At 38.8% G+C, this 17885-nt stretch overlaps 1 protein-coding gene across 2 annotated transcripts in view; it reads right to left on the bottom strand.

Annotated features, from left to right (window-relative positions):
• LOC137631063 (uncharacterized) overlaps positions 1-17885 on the bottom strand; it is a 307769-nt gene that overhangs the window by 64661 nt on the left and 225223 nt on the right. Inside the window, exon 20 of one of the 2 annotated variants that reach the window (XR_011041845.1) lies at positions 10460-10599. The exons of the other annotated variant lie outside the window; for it this stretch is intronic. The gene's annotated coding sequence lies outside the window, so the exon portion shown is untranslated. The remainder of the gene's footprint in view (positions 1-10459; positions 10600-17885) is intronic. 2 annotated transcript variants of the gene reach the window in all.

The raw sequence follows: 17885 nt of genomic DNA on the forward strand, positions 1-17885 counted from the left end.
GATCCCTCTCTCTGGTTACAGCTAATTTTCCTTTACCTACACACACTGGATAGGCTGATCTATTCTTTCCACATTCTCTTCTGTCCTCATACACCTGACAATACAGACATTACCAAACAATTCTTCTTCGCTCAAGGGGTTTACTACTGTACTGTTGTTTGTTCAGTGCCTACCTTCCTCTAGGTAAGGGAAGACGACTCTTTAGCTAAGGTAAGCAGCTCTTTTAGGAGAAGGACACTCCAAAATTAAACCAGTGTGCTCTAGTCTTGGGTAGTGCCATAACCTCTGTACCATGGTCTTCCAGTGTCTTGGTGCATAGTTCTCTTGATTGAGGGTACACTCAGGCATGCTTTTCTACCTTGTTTCTCTTCCTTTTATTTTTTAGTTTTTATAGTTTATATGTGAAAGATTTATTTTAAAATCATTGTTCTTGAACTTATCTTGTAGTATATTTCCTAATATCAGGAAAGGTTGAAAATGGCATATGACGAGGTGAGAGTAAGAGAAACTGGTAATTTAGAGGAGGAGTGGAAGTTAGCAAAAGAACATTTTGTTGGGATTGCAAGTGATGTACGTGGCATGAAGGTTGTTGGAGGCAGCATGAGGAAGGGCAGTGAATGGTGGAATGAAGGAGTGAAGGTAAAAGTGGAAGAGAAAAAGAGGGCTTTTGAAGAATGCCTGCAGAGTAATAGTATAGAGAAGTATGAAAAATATAGAGAGAAAAAGGTGGAAGTAAAGCGCAACGTACGTGAGGCAAAGAGGGCAGCTGACCTGAGGTGGGGTCAGGGACTGAGTCAGTCATATGAAGAGAATAAGAAGAAGTTTTGGAAAGAAGTGAAGAGAGTAAGGAAGGCCGGCGCAAGAATTGAAGAGACAGTGAAAGATGGAAATGGAAGGTTGTTAAAAGGAGAGGAGGCAAGGAAAAGGTGGGCGGAATATTTTGAAAGTTTGCTGAATGTTGAGGATAATAGGGAGGCAGATATAATTGCTGTTCCAGGTGTTGAGGTGCCAGTGATGGGAGATGAGAATGAGAGAGAGATTACAATAGAGGAAGTGAGGAGAGCACTAGATGAAACGAGAGTAGGAAAAGCATCAGGTATGGATGGTGTGAAAGCTGAGATGTTGAAGGAAGGGGGAGTGACTGTACTTGAATGGTTGGTGAGATTGTTTAATATGTGTTTTGTGTTGTCAATGGTACCAGTAGATTGGGTCTGTGCATGTATTGTACCACTATATAAGGGTAAGGGAGATGTGCATGAGTGTTGTAATTCAAGAGATATTAGTTTGTTGAGTGTAGTTGGAAAAGTGTATGGTAGAGTACTGATTAATAGGATTAAGGATAAAACAGAGAATGCAATCTTGGAAGTACAGGGTGGTTTTAGAAGAGGTAGGGGTTGTATGAATCAGATTTTTACAGTTAGGCAGATATGCGAGAAATATTTAGCAAAAGGTAAGGAGGTGTATGTTGCGTTTATGGATCTGGAGAAAGCATATGATAGAGTTGATAGGGAAGCAATGTGGAATGTGATGAGGTTATATGGAGTTGGTGGAAGGTTGTTGCAAGCAGTGAAAAGTTTCTACAAAGGTAGTAAAGCATGTGTTAGAATAGGAAATGAAGTGAGTGATTGGTTTCCGGTGAGAGTGGGGCTGAGACAGGGATGTGTGATGTCGCCGTGGTTGTTTAACTTGTATGTTGATGGAGTGGTGAGAGAGGTGAATGCTCGAGTGCTTGGACGAGGATTAAAACTGGTAGGCGAGAATGATCATGAATGGGAGGTAAATCAGTTGTTGTTTGCGGATGATACTGTACTGGTAGCAGACACAGAAGAGAAGCTTGACCGACTAGTGACAGAATTTGGAAGGGTGTGTGAGAGAAGGAAGTTTAGAGTTAATGTGGGTAAGAGTAAGGTTATGAGATGTACGAGAAGGGAAGGTGGTGCAAGGTTGAATGTCATGTTGAATGGAGAGTTACTTGAGGAGGTGGATCAGTTTAAGTACTTGGGGTCTGTTGTTGCAGCAAATGGTGTAGTGGAAGCAGATGTATGTCAGAGAGTGAATGAAGGTTGCAAGGTGTTGGGGGCAGTTAAGGGAGTAGTAAAAAATAGAGGGTTGGGCATGAATGTAAAGAGAGTTCTATATGAGAAAGTGATTGTACCAACTGTGATGTATGGATCGGAGTTATGGGGAATGAAAGTGATGGAGAGACAGAAATTGAATGTGTTTGAGATGAAGTGTCTGAGGAGTATGGCTGGTGTATCTCGAGTAGATAGGGTTAAGAACGAAGTGGTGAGGGTGAGAACGAGTGTAAGAAATGAGTTAGCGGCTAGAGTGGATATGAATGTGTTGAGGTGGTTTGGCCATGTTGAGAGAATGGAAAATGGCTGTCTGCTAAAGAAGGTGATGAATGCAAGAGTTGATGGGAGAAGTACAAGAGGAAGGCCAAGGTTTGGGTGGATGGATGGTGTGAAGAAAGCTCTGGGTGATAGGAGGATAGATGTGAGAGAGGCAAGAGAGCGTGCTAGAAATAGGAATGAATGGCGAGCGATTGTGACGCAGTTCCGGTAGGCCCTGCTGCTTCCTCCGGTGCCTTAGATGACCGCGGAGGTAGCAGCAGTAGGGGATTCAGCAGTATGAAGCTTCATCTGTGGTGGAAAATGTGGGAGGTTGGGCTGTGGCACCCTAGCAGTACCAGCTGAACTCGGCTGAGTCCCTGGTTAGGCTGGAGGAACGTAGAGAGTAGAGGTCCTCTTTTTTGTTTTTGTTTAGTTTCTTTGATGTCGGCTACCCCCCAAAATTGGGGGAAGTGCCTTTGGTATATGGATGGATATTTCCTTTTCTCACTGATCTATTTTCCCTATTGGGGACCTTGGGCTTATAGCATCCTGCTTTTCCAACTAGGGTTGTAGCTTAGGAAGTAATAATAATAACAATAATAATAACAGTCTTGGGTAGTGCCATACCCTCTGTATCATGGTCTTCCACTGTCTTGGGGTAGACTTCTCTTGCTTGAGGGTACAGTCAGGCACCCTACTCTATCTAATTTCTCTTCCTCTTGTTTTTTGAAATTTTTACAGTTGATATATGATTGATCTAATTCAGTGTTGTTACTGTTCCTAAAATATTTCATTTCAATTATTCACTACTTCTCTTGTAGTTTATTTATTTCCTTATTTCCTTTCTTCGCTGGGCTATTTTCCCTGTTGGAGCCCTTGTGCTTATACCATCTTGCGCCTCCAATTAGGGTGGTAGCTTAGATGATGATAATAATAATAAATAATAATAATAATAATACACTAAGAGATGCACTATCTACCTTCTGACATTTGGCATCCTAATCACTAATCAGGAGAATGACGAGAAGTTCGTCGATCTCGCGAACTGGAGCTCTGCCTGATGGATGACATGCAAAAAGGAATACTACCTCTGGAAGACAATGAAGTCCAAGGATAGTGGGAGAAATCATTGTCAGCAGGAGGATGTCGAAGGGGTGGCAAACGGGTGCGAAGGTCACAAACACTAGCCTGCGAGGCGAGAGATGGACTTCGCAGACAGCCAACGCATCCACATGGGGAGACAACAGCAACAGAAACAGGGTCTCTCTGGGCATCATGTTGAAGGAGTACTAGAAGGACTTCCTTGGAAGGAGGCCCAGCCACACCCAACCACAGCCAATCCTGCAGCACATTTGAAAGTGAAAAGGGATCCCCCGAGAGCGCGGGCAAAGGTGCTTCTCTAGGGGGAAGGAACGTTCCCAGTACCTCGACATTGCCAAGGAGTTAATCGACCCAAGCTCCTACACGTTCGGTCCTCGGAAGAGTTGGAATAAGGAGGAGCTTCGGGAAGAAGTCAGGGTTTGATAGAAGTATGAAGTCTTTTCACCCTTGAGGAAGACCCCAAAGGTGAAGGGTCTCTCTTAGACTTCTTACACTGCTGCCTAGACCTCTTTCACTTGGAGGCAGACCACTCCCTACACTCGTCGCAGGTGGAGCCCTGCTCACAACGACACCCTCTGCAGGTCGCACACAAAGAGAAGGGTCAGTCTCGAGCGAGGACGTGACGGTGCCGCAAGCGCAACCTTGAGGTCCTGGACATACACGCATGAGGAGCGTCAAGAGCAATCACACTTGAAAGTAAGTCAATTATAAAATCAATGGTTTGTAAGCCCAAGTCTTTAGGAGCAGAGAGCGGACACATCCGTAATCTCTCAAGCCAAAAGAAAAAGTGCTGAGATATTACTGCTGTGTGAGTGAGTCGGGGTACCCGGTTATCCTGGATACCCACTCCACCCTTCCACTAACTAGTGGTTGAGTGGTTGCCACCTCACATAAAAGTCTTAATGGCTAGTCTTCCAGCTCCGCCTAAAGATAATCCCTATTAAATAGCGTTAGGATTGTCAGTGTCGGAACAAATACAGTTTAACAGTAATATTGGAGTTGTTATAACCTGTACGGTACGAGTCTGGATGATGTGGTCGCGTGTAATAAGTTCTCACTTCTCCAAGAGCTGGTATAACTCATCAAAAGTGGACCAAACAGATGTTACTTTAATTGTGTTTATATTATTGTACACCCTGCCCCTGATTTTGAGCCAGCTGTAACAATTGAATCTGTCACTAATTCATAAACATTGACATTATTCACCCCCCTATTCTTCTAATTAGTAAAGTGAATCAACAAACTATTACTATTGTCCAAGATGTGTACCCATGATCTTGAGCTGTGACAAGTGGCTATAAAAAAATACATAATACACCATTATTTGTGATTATTTACTGTACATTATTCACCCACCCCCAATCAGTTACCAAGGATGAAAAAGCACCCCAACGGTGGAGACCCACCAAATATGAGTCAATTATATCATTTGACAACTGGTGTGTCAATCCTAAATATATTTTGTTCCTAAATGTAAATTTTGTGCCCTTTTTGGCTAATACTGTAACATGAGGCAAAAAGACCAGAAATAATGCCCCGCATGGCTTCATAGGTGACCAAAAAGCCATACCAGCAGCTGATTGCAAAACTGCACAACAGAAAGTTAATATACTGGAACTTATGCTTGGTATGATAACCAACTACTGCCCTGTGGTATCAAGGAATGCCATCAAATGTATCTCAACATCAGTGTCATCTGTATAGCAAGCAATTAAATTATACAATGGGTTTCAAACTTCTGGCTAAAATTTCATCGCTGCCGATGTCAAATTTGATGACAATGAAAGGCCCAAAGACCTATACCAGCGTCTAATGACAGTGGTAGAACACAATCTTCAACACATAAATGGAGGAATCACACACCACGGTGAGGCCCCAACTGCAGACGAGGAATTATCTCCTTTGCTACAGAACTTCGTTGTCCTTATTTGGCTACATCTTTTATACAATGATTCAACTTAACTGATGAAGCAGCGTTGTGGCAAGGAACTCAGATCACTTAACCTGACATCCGTCAAATCAGATATCTCACTTTTAGAAAAGCTTTATACAGAAGAGGATGCTAAAGTCATGAGTGCTGCAGTATCCCATTACAGGTCCACATAAAAAGCTTGTCACAACAATGCATGCTACCAAAGTCATATCATGATGCAAAGAAAAGTCATGCCACATTTACAAACAAGCAGTCTGCCAAAGTTACCATCATTTCCTCAGTGAATGCAGCAAACATTTCCCTGATTTAGACTGGTGATTCATGGCCAAGGCTCGCAGAATTGCTGACATTTATGATACATCTGACTCAGACACCGAAAGTAGAGAACACAGATGCTAAGCCATATGACATTGAACCAGATGCCAGTGCCCTTAAGAGTAAAAGTATGTCAGCTCCCTTATCTAGATATTTACTTAGACCATCACCCTGCTAGCATTGTTATAGATAGTGGAGCCAATGGCAATATAATCCATGAATTTATGGCTCAAATGCTTGGAGCAAAGATTAACCCTTCCACCAAACTGATGGTTCTTCCCCTCTATATATAGTTGGTGAGACCAACGTAGACTTTTACAGGAATAACATCAATCTTCACGTACAGGGTCTTGCCATTGCAGACCTAAATGTTGGTATTCTGGCTAGTAAACCCTTCAAGGAGACCAATGACATTGCAGTTAGGCACAAAATAACTGTTGGCAACTGGATTTTCCATTATGGCTCGCATATTGACACACCTCAATCCCATTCATTATGACGCACGTGTGCTCATAGCTCCACCTACACACATCACAGTTTGGCCAGGTGATTTCATTGAGTTAAGCCTTCCCTCAGAACTGGCTGGTTTAGACATGGTTGCTATGGAACACCATACTGACTCTAATTCTAAAGTTTCAGTAAAGTCAGTCAAAGTTTGGCCGTGCCATTCTACGGTCAACTGTGTTGGTGGTACCCTTAGGATGCCAAACATGTACTCTGACCCCATGATCTTGAAAAAATATGAACACATATGTCAAGTTTGTCCTGTCTTTATCCTAGATTAAGATGTTTCCTCAGACAACAAAGACAGTGAGCCCAAGGCCAACCCTGCCCTGTAACTAACCGTCTTAAACCAGCTCACATCTGCCAGCCCTCGCAAGTTTATTTATCGAGTGTGTCCGTTATTTTGGACAACATCTCAACACACAATGTAAGACAACAGTTCACCAGTTTCCTACTGTACTTGAAATTAATCATATCTGTGACACTCGGTACCTTGGATATAATGGTGAAGATGGTCCTTGCCATACTCTAGTCAATAGGAGTCTTGCTCCTCCACCTCAGTGCAAGAGCAAATTTCCCCAGTTCTCAAGAGACAAGTTAGTGGAATTCCAAGGAAATTTGAGGGAATCCCTTGGTGTATTCAAACACCCAGAGGACGTGGGAGTTACTGTTGAATATCTCAACCCATTATTTCTAGTTCACAAACCGAAATGTGGTTTCAGATTGGACACTGCGTTTGCCAAGTTTGGCTCTTACAGCAAACCACAACCTTCAGTTATGTAAGATATGGACTCCACTATCTGAAAAATTGGTCTATGGAAGTGTATCATAGCAACGGTGCTTACAAACACATTTTACCCGATACCCCTAGAACAGGAATCAATGCACTGATATACAGTGATACCTCTTGATACAGAAGTTTCTGTATATGAAAAATCTATGATACGAAACGAGATAAGCCTAACCGCCAAGAATAATTTTAAAATTTGCGGGCCATTAAACTGTAAACTCACCACCATTGTCCCACTCTCCCATTGGTTATCTCCCTACTCTGATACTAGTTACCTCCGTAAGATCCTGCTCTCCTATTGGTCAGTATCCATCCCATCATGCGTCTATGTATTGGAGTTCCTCGACCATTTCATTTTGGCAGCGCTATCATTCATATTGAATTCGTGTTGGTGATTTCGCTTTCATGCTTTTAGTTACTGTACTATATTGTGCTGCATTAAATTATTGAACTCGTACATTAGCCACGGATCCAAAGAATGTTGCTGAATTTCAGGGAAAAAAGAAGATGCTTTCTATGGAGACAAAGCTGGAGATAATCAAGAAGTATGAGGCTGGCATGTGTTTGAGCGTGTTCGCTTAAGAATATGGCCGAAATCCGTTGACGATAGGCACCATCTGTAAGCAGAAGGAAGCCATCAAAGCAGCAACACCTTCTATGGGCATAGTGGCCTAAGAGGAAGCTCAAATTGATAAAAAAAAAAGGCAAAGTGGAAATGATTAAGAAATTGATAAAATTTACAACGAACAAAACGTACAGTAAAAAAAGTTTAAATTAGAAAAAGGCCAAAAAAAAAATTTCATTTTAAGTTTTTCGTAAAGTTAAGCTTTAATACTTTCTGTGATTTGTTAATGCGTTTCATAAAGTTAAGTATTAATGTTTTTTGCCATTTATTACTGTGTTTCATAAAATTAAGTTACCATGTTTTCTGCCACTTGTTAATGTTTTCTGCCATTTGTCGTCCTCTGTGGCCATTTTCGCTTTCGGACATCGCCACACTCGAGAGGTAAGGTTCCACACTTTCGTTATTTTCCATTTATTATTGAAATATGTTCTAATAATCCCTTCAATTACACAGTGGTCGGGGAACAGGAGTAAATTTCCCCATATGGGGTAATTTAAAACATTTTTGGGGTAAAGGATGTGCTGGATGAGAAACTAATATGAAAGTTGTAGAAAAAGAATGCATTGATGTAATTAAGATGATCAGTATTGTAAAAGCATGCAGTAAATACGAATATATTCGTGTTTTTTATATTGAAGATGAAGATGCTTCTTCTCTATATGGAAGTGGAGTGGCTTTCCTGCAGAAATGTCCCGAATTGAGTGTCGACTCTTAAAACCCCACTTAAAATCTTTCTGACTGATCAAAAACTCACTTGGAAAGAAGTTTAGAAAATCAACCTGGCAAGCTCTTCTTGCATACTTAACCAACATTTTTTGGGCATTTAAATGCGCCAAACAAGGAATTGAAAGGAAAGAAAATCAATCTCATCTTAGCAAAGAAAAAGATTTCAGCATTTGTATCAAAACTTCAGTACTGGAACCAGAAATTAAATGCCAATAAGATCACGGTCTTTCCAAACTTGGCACAGCTTTTGGAAGGCCCTGTGGACTGGAGGTTTAGTACCATGAAGGAGTTGGTCACAAGCCACCTGACAAAACTTAAAAATAGGTTCTGTGACTACTTTCCAGAGCCTGATTCGATACTGTCAGCTGGGTTGTAAATCCCTTCAAATGTGAACTGTCTGATTTGCTTTAAGAGCCTGAAGAATTGTTAGAGAAACTTATTGATTTTCATTTGAACTGTGAAACTAGCATGGAATATGAAACCAAGAAGGATGTCTCAAGTTTTTGAATGTCAATAACTGCAAAGGCTTAAAATATTGCACATTTGAAAGGAAATAGAATTATGCTACCTTTCACAATAACCTACCTGTGAAAACACGGTTTTTTACCTATCTAGGATACCTCTATCGCTCTCTTTTCTTACCTTTCATTCTATCTAGCAGCCTCTCTCTCTCTGTAACAAATGAAATCTTGGTTTCTTTACAAAGTCTCAATTAACTCCTATACAAAAAATAAAAAATGATCAAGGGTTTTGCTGGCTTACACAGAGAATGCACACAATGTGAAAACTCACGGTAAGGGAAGGATGGTATCGCTTTGGCCAATCAGCGTTCAGATAGCCTGTGACGTCATAACAACATGGTGGCCACTCCTATGGCTTTGGCCAATCAGCACTGAGATCACTTGTGATGTCTTGCCCAACTGTAGCAGAATGTGCTATAGCAGAGAGTTAAGTGTAATGTATGAAGAATCACGGATTAGTTTTCATAGATTACCATCCCACCTTGTGCTAGTGGGATGGGAGGCTTGGGATGATCTTACCTGTCGACTAATGAGGAACCCTAACCGGAGAGTCCTACTCAACTCTCCGCTGTCTGACATAGAACTGTGTTCAGATGCGTTAAAAGAGGGGAGAGGTGCATTCCTGAGCAACAGTCATGTCAGCAGTGAGGTCATAAGAAGCAGCATCTACTCTTCAATGTCTTGAAACTTGCAGTCCTTCTAGCACTGTATGCATTCCAAGAATGTTGAGGAGGCATCTGGTGAATTGTTGAGATAACACCATCATAATGGCTACGGTAATACATAGAAATAAGCCTAGAATAGAGGCAGAACTATTGGCTCTGACTTGATGCTGGTAAACTACACTTCTCAGCTCTATTCTTTTAAAACCTAGAGAAGTTCTCTTTCCTCCTTCCTAGACATGGGGGAGGATGGTGGAATCTATACCAACCCATTGGTCATCATATGTCAGGCATATTATTCAGGATTACTGTGCCCTACACAGGAAGGGATCCTTCCCTTGACCATGTACCAATCTTCCTGGACAAGCCAGGCCAGGCCCTATCAGTACAGTATATTTATCCCAATGAGAGAAATAAAGGAGGTTGCTTTTATCTACTTCGCCCTGTATAAGACCAGGTACATTGACATTTCCAATGAAAAAATACCCTACCAGTTAGGTTATAGGGGGACTTCTGACCCACCAGGAAGTGAGCCTACATACCTAAAGGACGATGGTTTGTATTTTGTGTAAGAATAATTGAAAATTTTTAAGGCAATTTGTACTTTTCCCAGCTATATAAAGCACCTCTCTCAGTCTTGAGCCTAACATTCATATGTAAAGGGAATGACAGGTAAGGGGGGAGCTCCTTGCCCTTCCTCATTCCTGTCGCTACCTGCTCGTTAAAACGATTTAAATGCTGTACAGCTAACGCTGAAAGCATATTTCCTACCTAAAGGTGTTGGGTTTGCAATGCTGGGAAAAATACAAATTACTTTGAGAATTTGTGAAATTGACTTTATCATTTACTGTATAGAACTGTAACATGATGATTTAATGATAAAGTACTCCAAGTATTTGAGCGAAGCAAAATGCTAAAAGATTTATAAGTGAACATCAGTTGTGGTTACCTGTGCTTCTCTTGCAGAACTGCTGCGATCCAAAATTGCAGGGCTTTAAATTGCTGTAGTTCATAAAGAGCATCTTACCATACAGTATTAACCACTCTCAAGATTTCCTTGGCAAACCATGAGAACATTTCTTACAGGAACTGGTTAAAAAGAAAGAAATAATAAATACCAACAAAGGACATAACATAAATCTTCAATAAAACAATAAAGTTGCATCATCATTTTATTACAATACAACTGCATTGCTTCAAATTCAATGAAGCTCAATACCAAGGGTCATAAATAAAAAATAGTGTACATACAAATATTTATACACACATATATATTCATAGGTATGTATTCATATTCATATACTGTACACAAGCAAACACACACATATATGTAAATACATATATATATGCATATTCCTTTTTCCATATTCCAAAGGAAAATTAGTTTATTTCTAAAAAGAATAAATACACTCATCATCTAAAAGTAAAAAAATCCAACTGGTGCAAACAAGCAGCTTGATTAATAAAAGTAGATAATATATAGTTTTACTTAAACTTAAACCTACTTATAAAAGGTACACGTCTCTCCAAGTATTTGCTACAAATAAGAAAAACTATAAATAACCTGCCTAAAAGAATCTAATACATTGGCAAATATGGGGACAAGTAATTAATGTTTTCCACAAAGGTAAAAGTGAAACCATTAATTGAATAAAACTGAAATGCCAACATTTATAGACAGAGGAGTCCATACATATTCATGACTTTCAGTGGATGAAATTGTATAGAAGAAAGTTGGTGAACCATCAGAAAAACATCTTAACACTGCCTTTCCATCTATCCTAACATTATTTCCTAAAACCTCTAGTACCAATATTGATCAAAGAAATGCTGGGTCTAGTTCGTAAGGTAAGATAAAACTTCTTGTCAAGATATCTTTAAAAATAATATTACTATCTTTAGGAAAACACTAGGCCCCATACATTATGAAGAACAATTTTAAAGACATCAAGAAATGAAAGGCATCTTAGTACCTAGCGGCACTAATTATATTTTTTTTAATTCAACTCAGTTAAAAGAATTGCTAAAAATATAACCTAAAAAGCCTCTGAAGCTAATTTACAAAAAAGGGAGTGTCTATAAATACTGGGTAGTCGTTGACATCTCAGTTTTACTCCTGTACTTCTCATGGCAGAAAGAACAGCTGTCTAGAATATGTTTATATGACATTCTATATAAAAGATAATACTGTCAATCCAATCAGCTATTTAAGATATACTGTATGTATGAATATGTAAATTTCCCACTTTCCCAATTTTATTAACTAGGTAGTAGGTTGGCCAGGGCACCACCCACCAGTTGAGATACTACCACTAGTGTGTTATTGGATTCTTTGACTGGTCACAGACAATACTACATTGGATCCTCCTCTCTGGTTATGGCTCATTTTCGCTTTGCCTACACATATACTGAAAAGTCTGGCCTATTCTTTTACATATAGTACTTTAAAATACAAAAATCATCATATTCTGTAAGCAACACAAAATATTTCAAATTTTCTTAAAGCTTCTAATGTAGCAACTTAATTTAATGTTAACCATATCTTTCTTGATTTTGTTTTCATCCAAGAAAAACAGCTGGTGCAATTTCAACAAGAATATTTCTTGATAATCTTCACAAATCTTTATACTGCTTTACTGGTACCTCAATGATTTATAAAAAAAAAAAAATGGTTTCTTATCATGTAAAAGGAAAAAGCATTGATAAAAGTAATACCTGTAAAGCATAAGCTACAAAAATATTATCACATCTAACAGGTGAATATGATAAATTGCCAGCTTATAGTATTATGATGAAACATCTTAATAATTCAGCACCATTATTGAATGCTTAACGAGCATAAAAATCAGACACCAAGAACTGCTTAACAAAATTACCCCTTTACTGTACTTAAAACTAGCTTTTTCTAAATTTCATGCCAACATATTTAGGTTAAAAATCCTATTTTTCTCTGAAAGAAATTCTTAGATGAAAATTTCATGTTTGCTAAAATAAAAAAATATGGCCATGATTGGATTAGGTCACTAGATTAATGTTACTTTTTGTTACAGGACTGTATATATATCAAATTAGTACAGTAAAACCTCTCGACACGAAAGAATCTGCTTACGAAATTTTCACTCTGCAAAACGAGGTACGAAGAATTTTACAACTCGCATCAGAAAAAATGTTTCAAACAACTAGAGGTGGTACCGTGCGAAAGTCCGACTGTGTCCGAGACTGATTTTGAAAATCGCTAGCGCCAGCTTGTAAACTCGCTACCATCCTCCCGCACTCCCATTGGTTATCTCCCTACTGAAACGCTAGTTACCACCATAACATCCTGCTCTACCTATTGGTCAGCATCTTCTGTACGCATTAGCGTTCCAGTCTTTTCATCTCGGCAGCGGTATCATACGCATTGACTTAGTCTTTGTAATTTTGCTTTCATAAAAATTGTACTGTCTTGTGTGTGATATTATGTTACATTATTAGCCATGGGTTCTAAGAAAGTCGCTGATTTCAAGGGAAAGAAGAAGATGATGCTTTCCATGGAGATGAAGATGGAAATAATCAAGAATTACGATGCTGACATGCAGTTAAGTGTAATCGCGAAGGAATATGGCCGAAATCCATCTATGACAGGAACGATCCTGACACACAAAGAAGCTATCAAAGCAGCAACACCTTCTAAGGGCGTGATTGTCTCTCCAGCAAGAGGAGCCACGTCCACGATGAGATGAAGAGACTGCTGCTTGTCTGGGTAAAGGACAAAGAAATGGCTGGAGGCACTATCACCGAAGCGATAATCTGCCACAAAGCCAGTGCCATTTTTGGTGATCTCTTGCATGCTCAGGCCGAAACCAAGGCAGGAGAAGGAACATGGAAGCAGGCACCCCCAGAGTTCAAGGCTTCTCGAGGGTGGTTTGAAAAATTTAAGACGCTCAGGCATTCATTCGGTGGTGCGTCATGGGGAGGCTGCAAGCTTGGACACGAAAATGGCTGAAGCCTTTGTTAAGACGTTCCACAGGTTAACTGTCCGAGGAAGGCTACAGTCCCCAGCAAGCCTTCAATTGCGACGGGACTGGGCTTTTTTGGAAAAAAATGCCTAGTTGAACGTACATCACGGTAGAAGAAAAGAGGCTAACCGGGCATGAGCCTATGAAGGATAGGCTTAGCCTTGCACTCTATGCAGATACCAGTGGGGATTGCATAGTGAAACCCCTGCTTGTGTATCACTCCAATATTTCTCGAGTCTTCAAGACACTAAGGAAAATCTAAACGTGTTGTGGAGGGCTAATGGAAAAGCCTGGGTAACAAGACAATTGTTCATCGAGTGGATAAATATTTATTTCGGTCCGATTGTGAAAAAGTATTTGGAGGAGAAGCGCCTCCCTATGAAATGCCTGCTGGAGTTGGACAATGTCCCTGTTCACCCTCTTGCCCTTGACGAAGATACTGAAGCAGAATATTCCTTCATCAAGGTTCCCTATTCTCCACCAAACACCACCCATCTCCTCCAGCCCATGGACCAGCAAGTTATTTCAAATTTTAAGAAGCTTTATACGAAATATCTCTTCAAGAGATGTTTCGAAATCATTGAGAGTACAAACCTCACCCTTCGTCAATTTTGGAAGGAGCATTTTGATATGGTCATATGCCTCAAAACATCGATCAAGCTTGGCAGGAGGTTTCAAGGAGCACCTTGAACTCTGCTTGGGAAGAAGCTGTGGCCTGATGCCATCTCCGCACAAGATTTTGAGGGCTTCCACTCAGACCAAGCTGAAGCCAATTCCGAAAATGTTGACGATCTTGGACTGTTGCTCAATCTGAAGTTGCTGAGATTGTTACACTCAGGAAGTTGATGAGGCCGACATTGATGAGCTTATCGAGGAGCACCAAGAGGAACTTACCTGAAGGAGTTGGAGGCCATGCAAGTGAACGTCGTTCAGGAAGAGTACAGCGGGGGGAAGGAGGATGACCCACTGACAACAGCAGAAATTAAGGAGGGTCTAGATGGCTACTTTAAAATAGTGGCTCTCGTAGAAAAGAGACACCCAGAAAAAATTCTAACAGGTCGTGCGTTTGAGTACTGAAATGAGGTTTGCCCGAGTCATTTCCAGAAAATTTTAAGAAGCAGGCAGAAACAAGCTTCTTTGGATCATTATTTTAAAAAGAGGCCTTCGGTAGAAGCAGACCAAGCCCCAGATAAAAAAACAAAAGAAAAGTGGTAGCGATGATGAAAATACGTAGTGTAATTAAATTCAGAAAACACAAAACGTAAAGTAAAAAAAAAATAATTAGAAAAAGCCAAAAAAAGAAAAGAAATTTTATTTTAAGTTTAGCGTAAAATTAAGTGTTAATATTTCCTGCCATTTATAAATGTGTTTTCTAAAATTAAATGTTAATATTTTCTATCATTTATAGATCTGTTTTGTAAAATTAAGTGTTAACGTTTTCTGCTTTTTTTGTCATCCTCCTCTACCGCCCCACACTTCGCTCTCAGACATTGCCTAACTCCAAAGGTAAGGTTCCACACTTGTTATGTATTTTTACTGTTTGCTCTAGTCAGACATTTCTTTTACAGGTTACCAATGGTTAATTTATTATTGAATGATCCAAATACAGTACTTGTCATACATTTAGTACTGTTTAGTGGTGTGTATTCTGTTTATAATAATTTAAGGTGGTGCTTTTGTAGGGTCTGGAACGAATTAGGCCATTTACATGTAAAAAGTGACTAACAAGACGAAAAAAATCACGTAACGGAAGCCATTACAGAACCAATTAATTCCATGTTGTGAGGCATTACTTTATTCTGACAAGATTACAAAATCAACTCAGACTTGATAGGCTCAATAGAAAGCATTAGTACTTTAGAATTATATTGTATGTACCATCTGAGCTTGTAAATTTCATGTAAACTTTAGCCTCTCTAAATAAGATGGACAGTCAAAATAAAATTATTTTAAACCATGAATATTATATGAACAGAGAGAACACCTTATTCCCAAGGTCATGAAGTAACCATGAGGTAATCCAGTACAAACAATAAAACCAATTGATAGTACAACTAAAAATTAGAAAAAACAGAATTTTATTAATAAAATATATTATTTCTATAATCCCCTGATGCTCACAGTTCTTCTCTCTTAAAGTTGTTTAAATGCCAATGTCTATGCTAAAATTAGAATTTTCCAGTATTCTTTCCTTCGCTACTATCTACGTGTGAGAATGCCATAGTTTCTTTGCGTTTTCAGTCTACAAATAAAATCAGATGAGTGGCCACTTGACATCACTAGTCAATGTGGAGGAGGTGGGCATGTTATGCACAACGCCCAAATTTTATCAAATTCCATTTATTTCTATGAAACTCTCCTGATGTTCATAGTGCTGACTCCCACACACTGATGGAGACATTAGTAAATGAAAGAAAGAAACGGAATGTATTAGGTCAATAAATTTTACCAAATACTAGACTCATCTAGTTCAACAGTGACCACTTATATGCCAAAGTAAAAGTTTCCAGATTGGCTTCCAAACATATTCTCATTATCAATCTTTTCAAACTATCCACTTACTACAACACCAAAGACCTTGAACATTCCCATTGAGAAAATCAATAATACACTTCAACCAAATTTAAGCAATTAACTGTAAATTCTTATTTACAATACATCCCTAACAGTTATCATGGCACCCAACAGGCAGTAAATTTATAAGAAAAACAAGTGTCTTTTAGATACATCTTTGCAAAAATCTACTTGGTACGCCACTGAGCTACTGCCAAATATTCTTTCCTAAGAGACTTACAGATACAGTATAGTGGTATCTGTGCTGCTTCTTTATGAATTTGAATTTGCAAGTCCTTCACCTGACTTGAATCTAATTGTGAGTGTGTTTCTGTCACAAAACCCTTAAAACAAAAACACATAGCACTTTGGAAAGAGGACAACTTGAAATCCTAGACCTACAGACCAATTAGGAAATTACCAAATTATTTCAGTCTTGTCTAAAGAAAACTTAACATCTCTCAACAGAAAAAAAGAGATCGGTTCTTTGATGTATTAAAACCTTTCCTCTCCAAAAAATGAAATGCAATATACTGCCTTTGAGGTTAACCTTTGGTTTTCAAACAATTTCTAACTGAATGGAAGTCGAGACATTTTTTTCCCATTTCCAAACCCTACATTATAGAAAAAAAGTCTGCTGTCAATTAATGCATTTAGCAGATACTAAAGCTATAATTAAAACAGCTTTAGCAATGAGATCATTAACTCTAATGATCTTGAGCCTAAAAAAATCATGCTTAGGACTTTGGGCAGGGAGGAATAATTTACATTCCTGCATAGAAATTTTTCTACGCCGCCTCATTTATTGAATTACTTTGAGGAATGATTGAATTTTTCAATGATGTAAGTAGAATATAACATTTTTTAAGTAATGTGTATTTTTCCCAGCTACACAAACCTGCACCCCTTAGATACAGAATATATTTTCAGTCCAAGCTGGACAGCCATTAAATCATTTTAATGAACAGTTAATCAAAATGTTGCAATGAGGAAGAGGAGCCCTTCCCCCTTACCTGTCAAAGTCTCTTCACTTATGAGCATTCGGCTCTGGAATGAGAGGGTTGGTTGAAAAGGAAACTTTAACTAAAATGATTCAGGTTTATATGGCTAGGAAAATTACAAATCACTTAAAAGATTTGGGATTTGTTCCTATGAGAAATACAACCATCACCTTTTAGGTCAGGGGACTCACTACTTGGTAAGTAGAAAGTCCCTATCAAAGCAAACTGAGGTTCTTTTTCTTCCCTGGAAATGTCAATCTACCTGGTTTTATCTGTTTATAATTAGGATAAACAGGCTAATAGGGCCTGACCTGTCCAAGAAGATTGGTGTGGTCAAAGGAGATATTCGCTTCCTTCGAAAGACTAACACCCTGGATTCCTTAAAATTGTAATTAATTTTAGAATCATTGAGTCAAACAATACAGTATAGTTTTATTTTGTTAAGTATACACGCTTATGTTTGAGTTGCTGGTGCTTTTCTCACCCCAACTGACTGTGCTTGCTTTTAATTTCTTTTTTTTTCTTTACATTCATTTGGTGTGTGTTTAGATTATAATAATTCATTTTGTGAAGTTACAAGTCATTTTAATTGGTAATATGTAACTAAGATTGTTATTAATTTTAGAGTGGTTATAGAGTAAAATATGCTTTTATTTTGTGAATTATAAGCAGTAGTTTGTATTAAAAGCACATTTTATACTGCGACTAACTGTCTTCTTAATACTATATTGCCATTTTCTTTCAATTTTAAGGGGACACTACTGTATTGAAAATATCACTGTGACACTTAAATTTTCTGCTACTTGCAAGAACAAAAAATACT

The sequence above is a fragment of the Palaemon carinicauda genome, chromosome 39 (genome assembly GCF_036898095.1).
Source record: "Palaemon carinicauda isolate YSFRI2023 chromosome 39, ASM3689809v2, whole genome shotgun sequence".
NCBI lineage: Eukaryota > Metazoa > Arthropoda > Malacostraca > Decapoda > Palaemonidae > Palaemon > Palaemon carinicauda.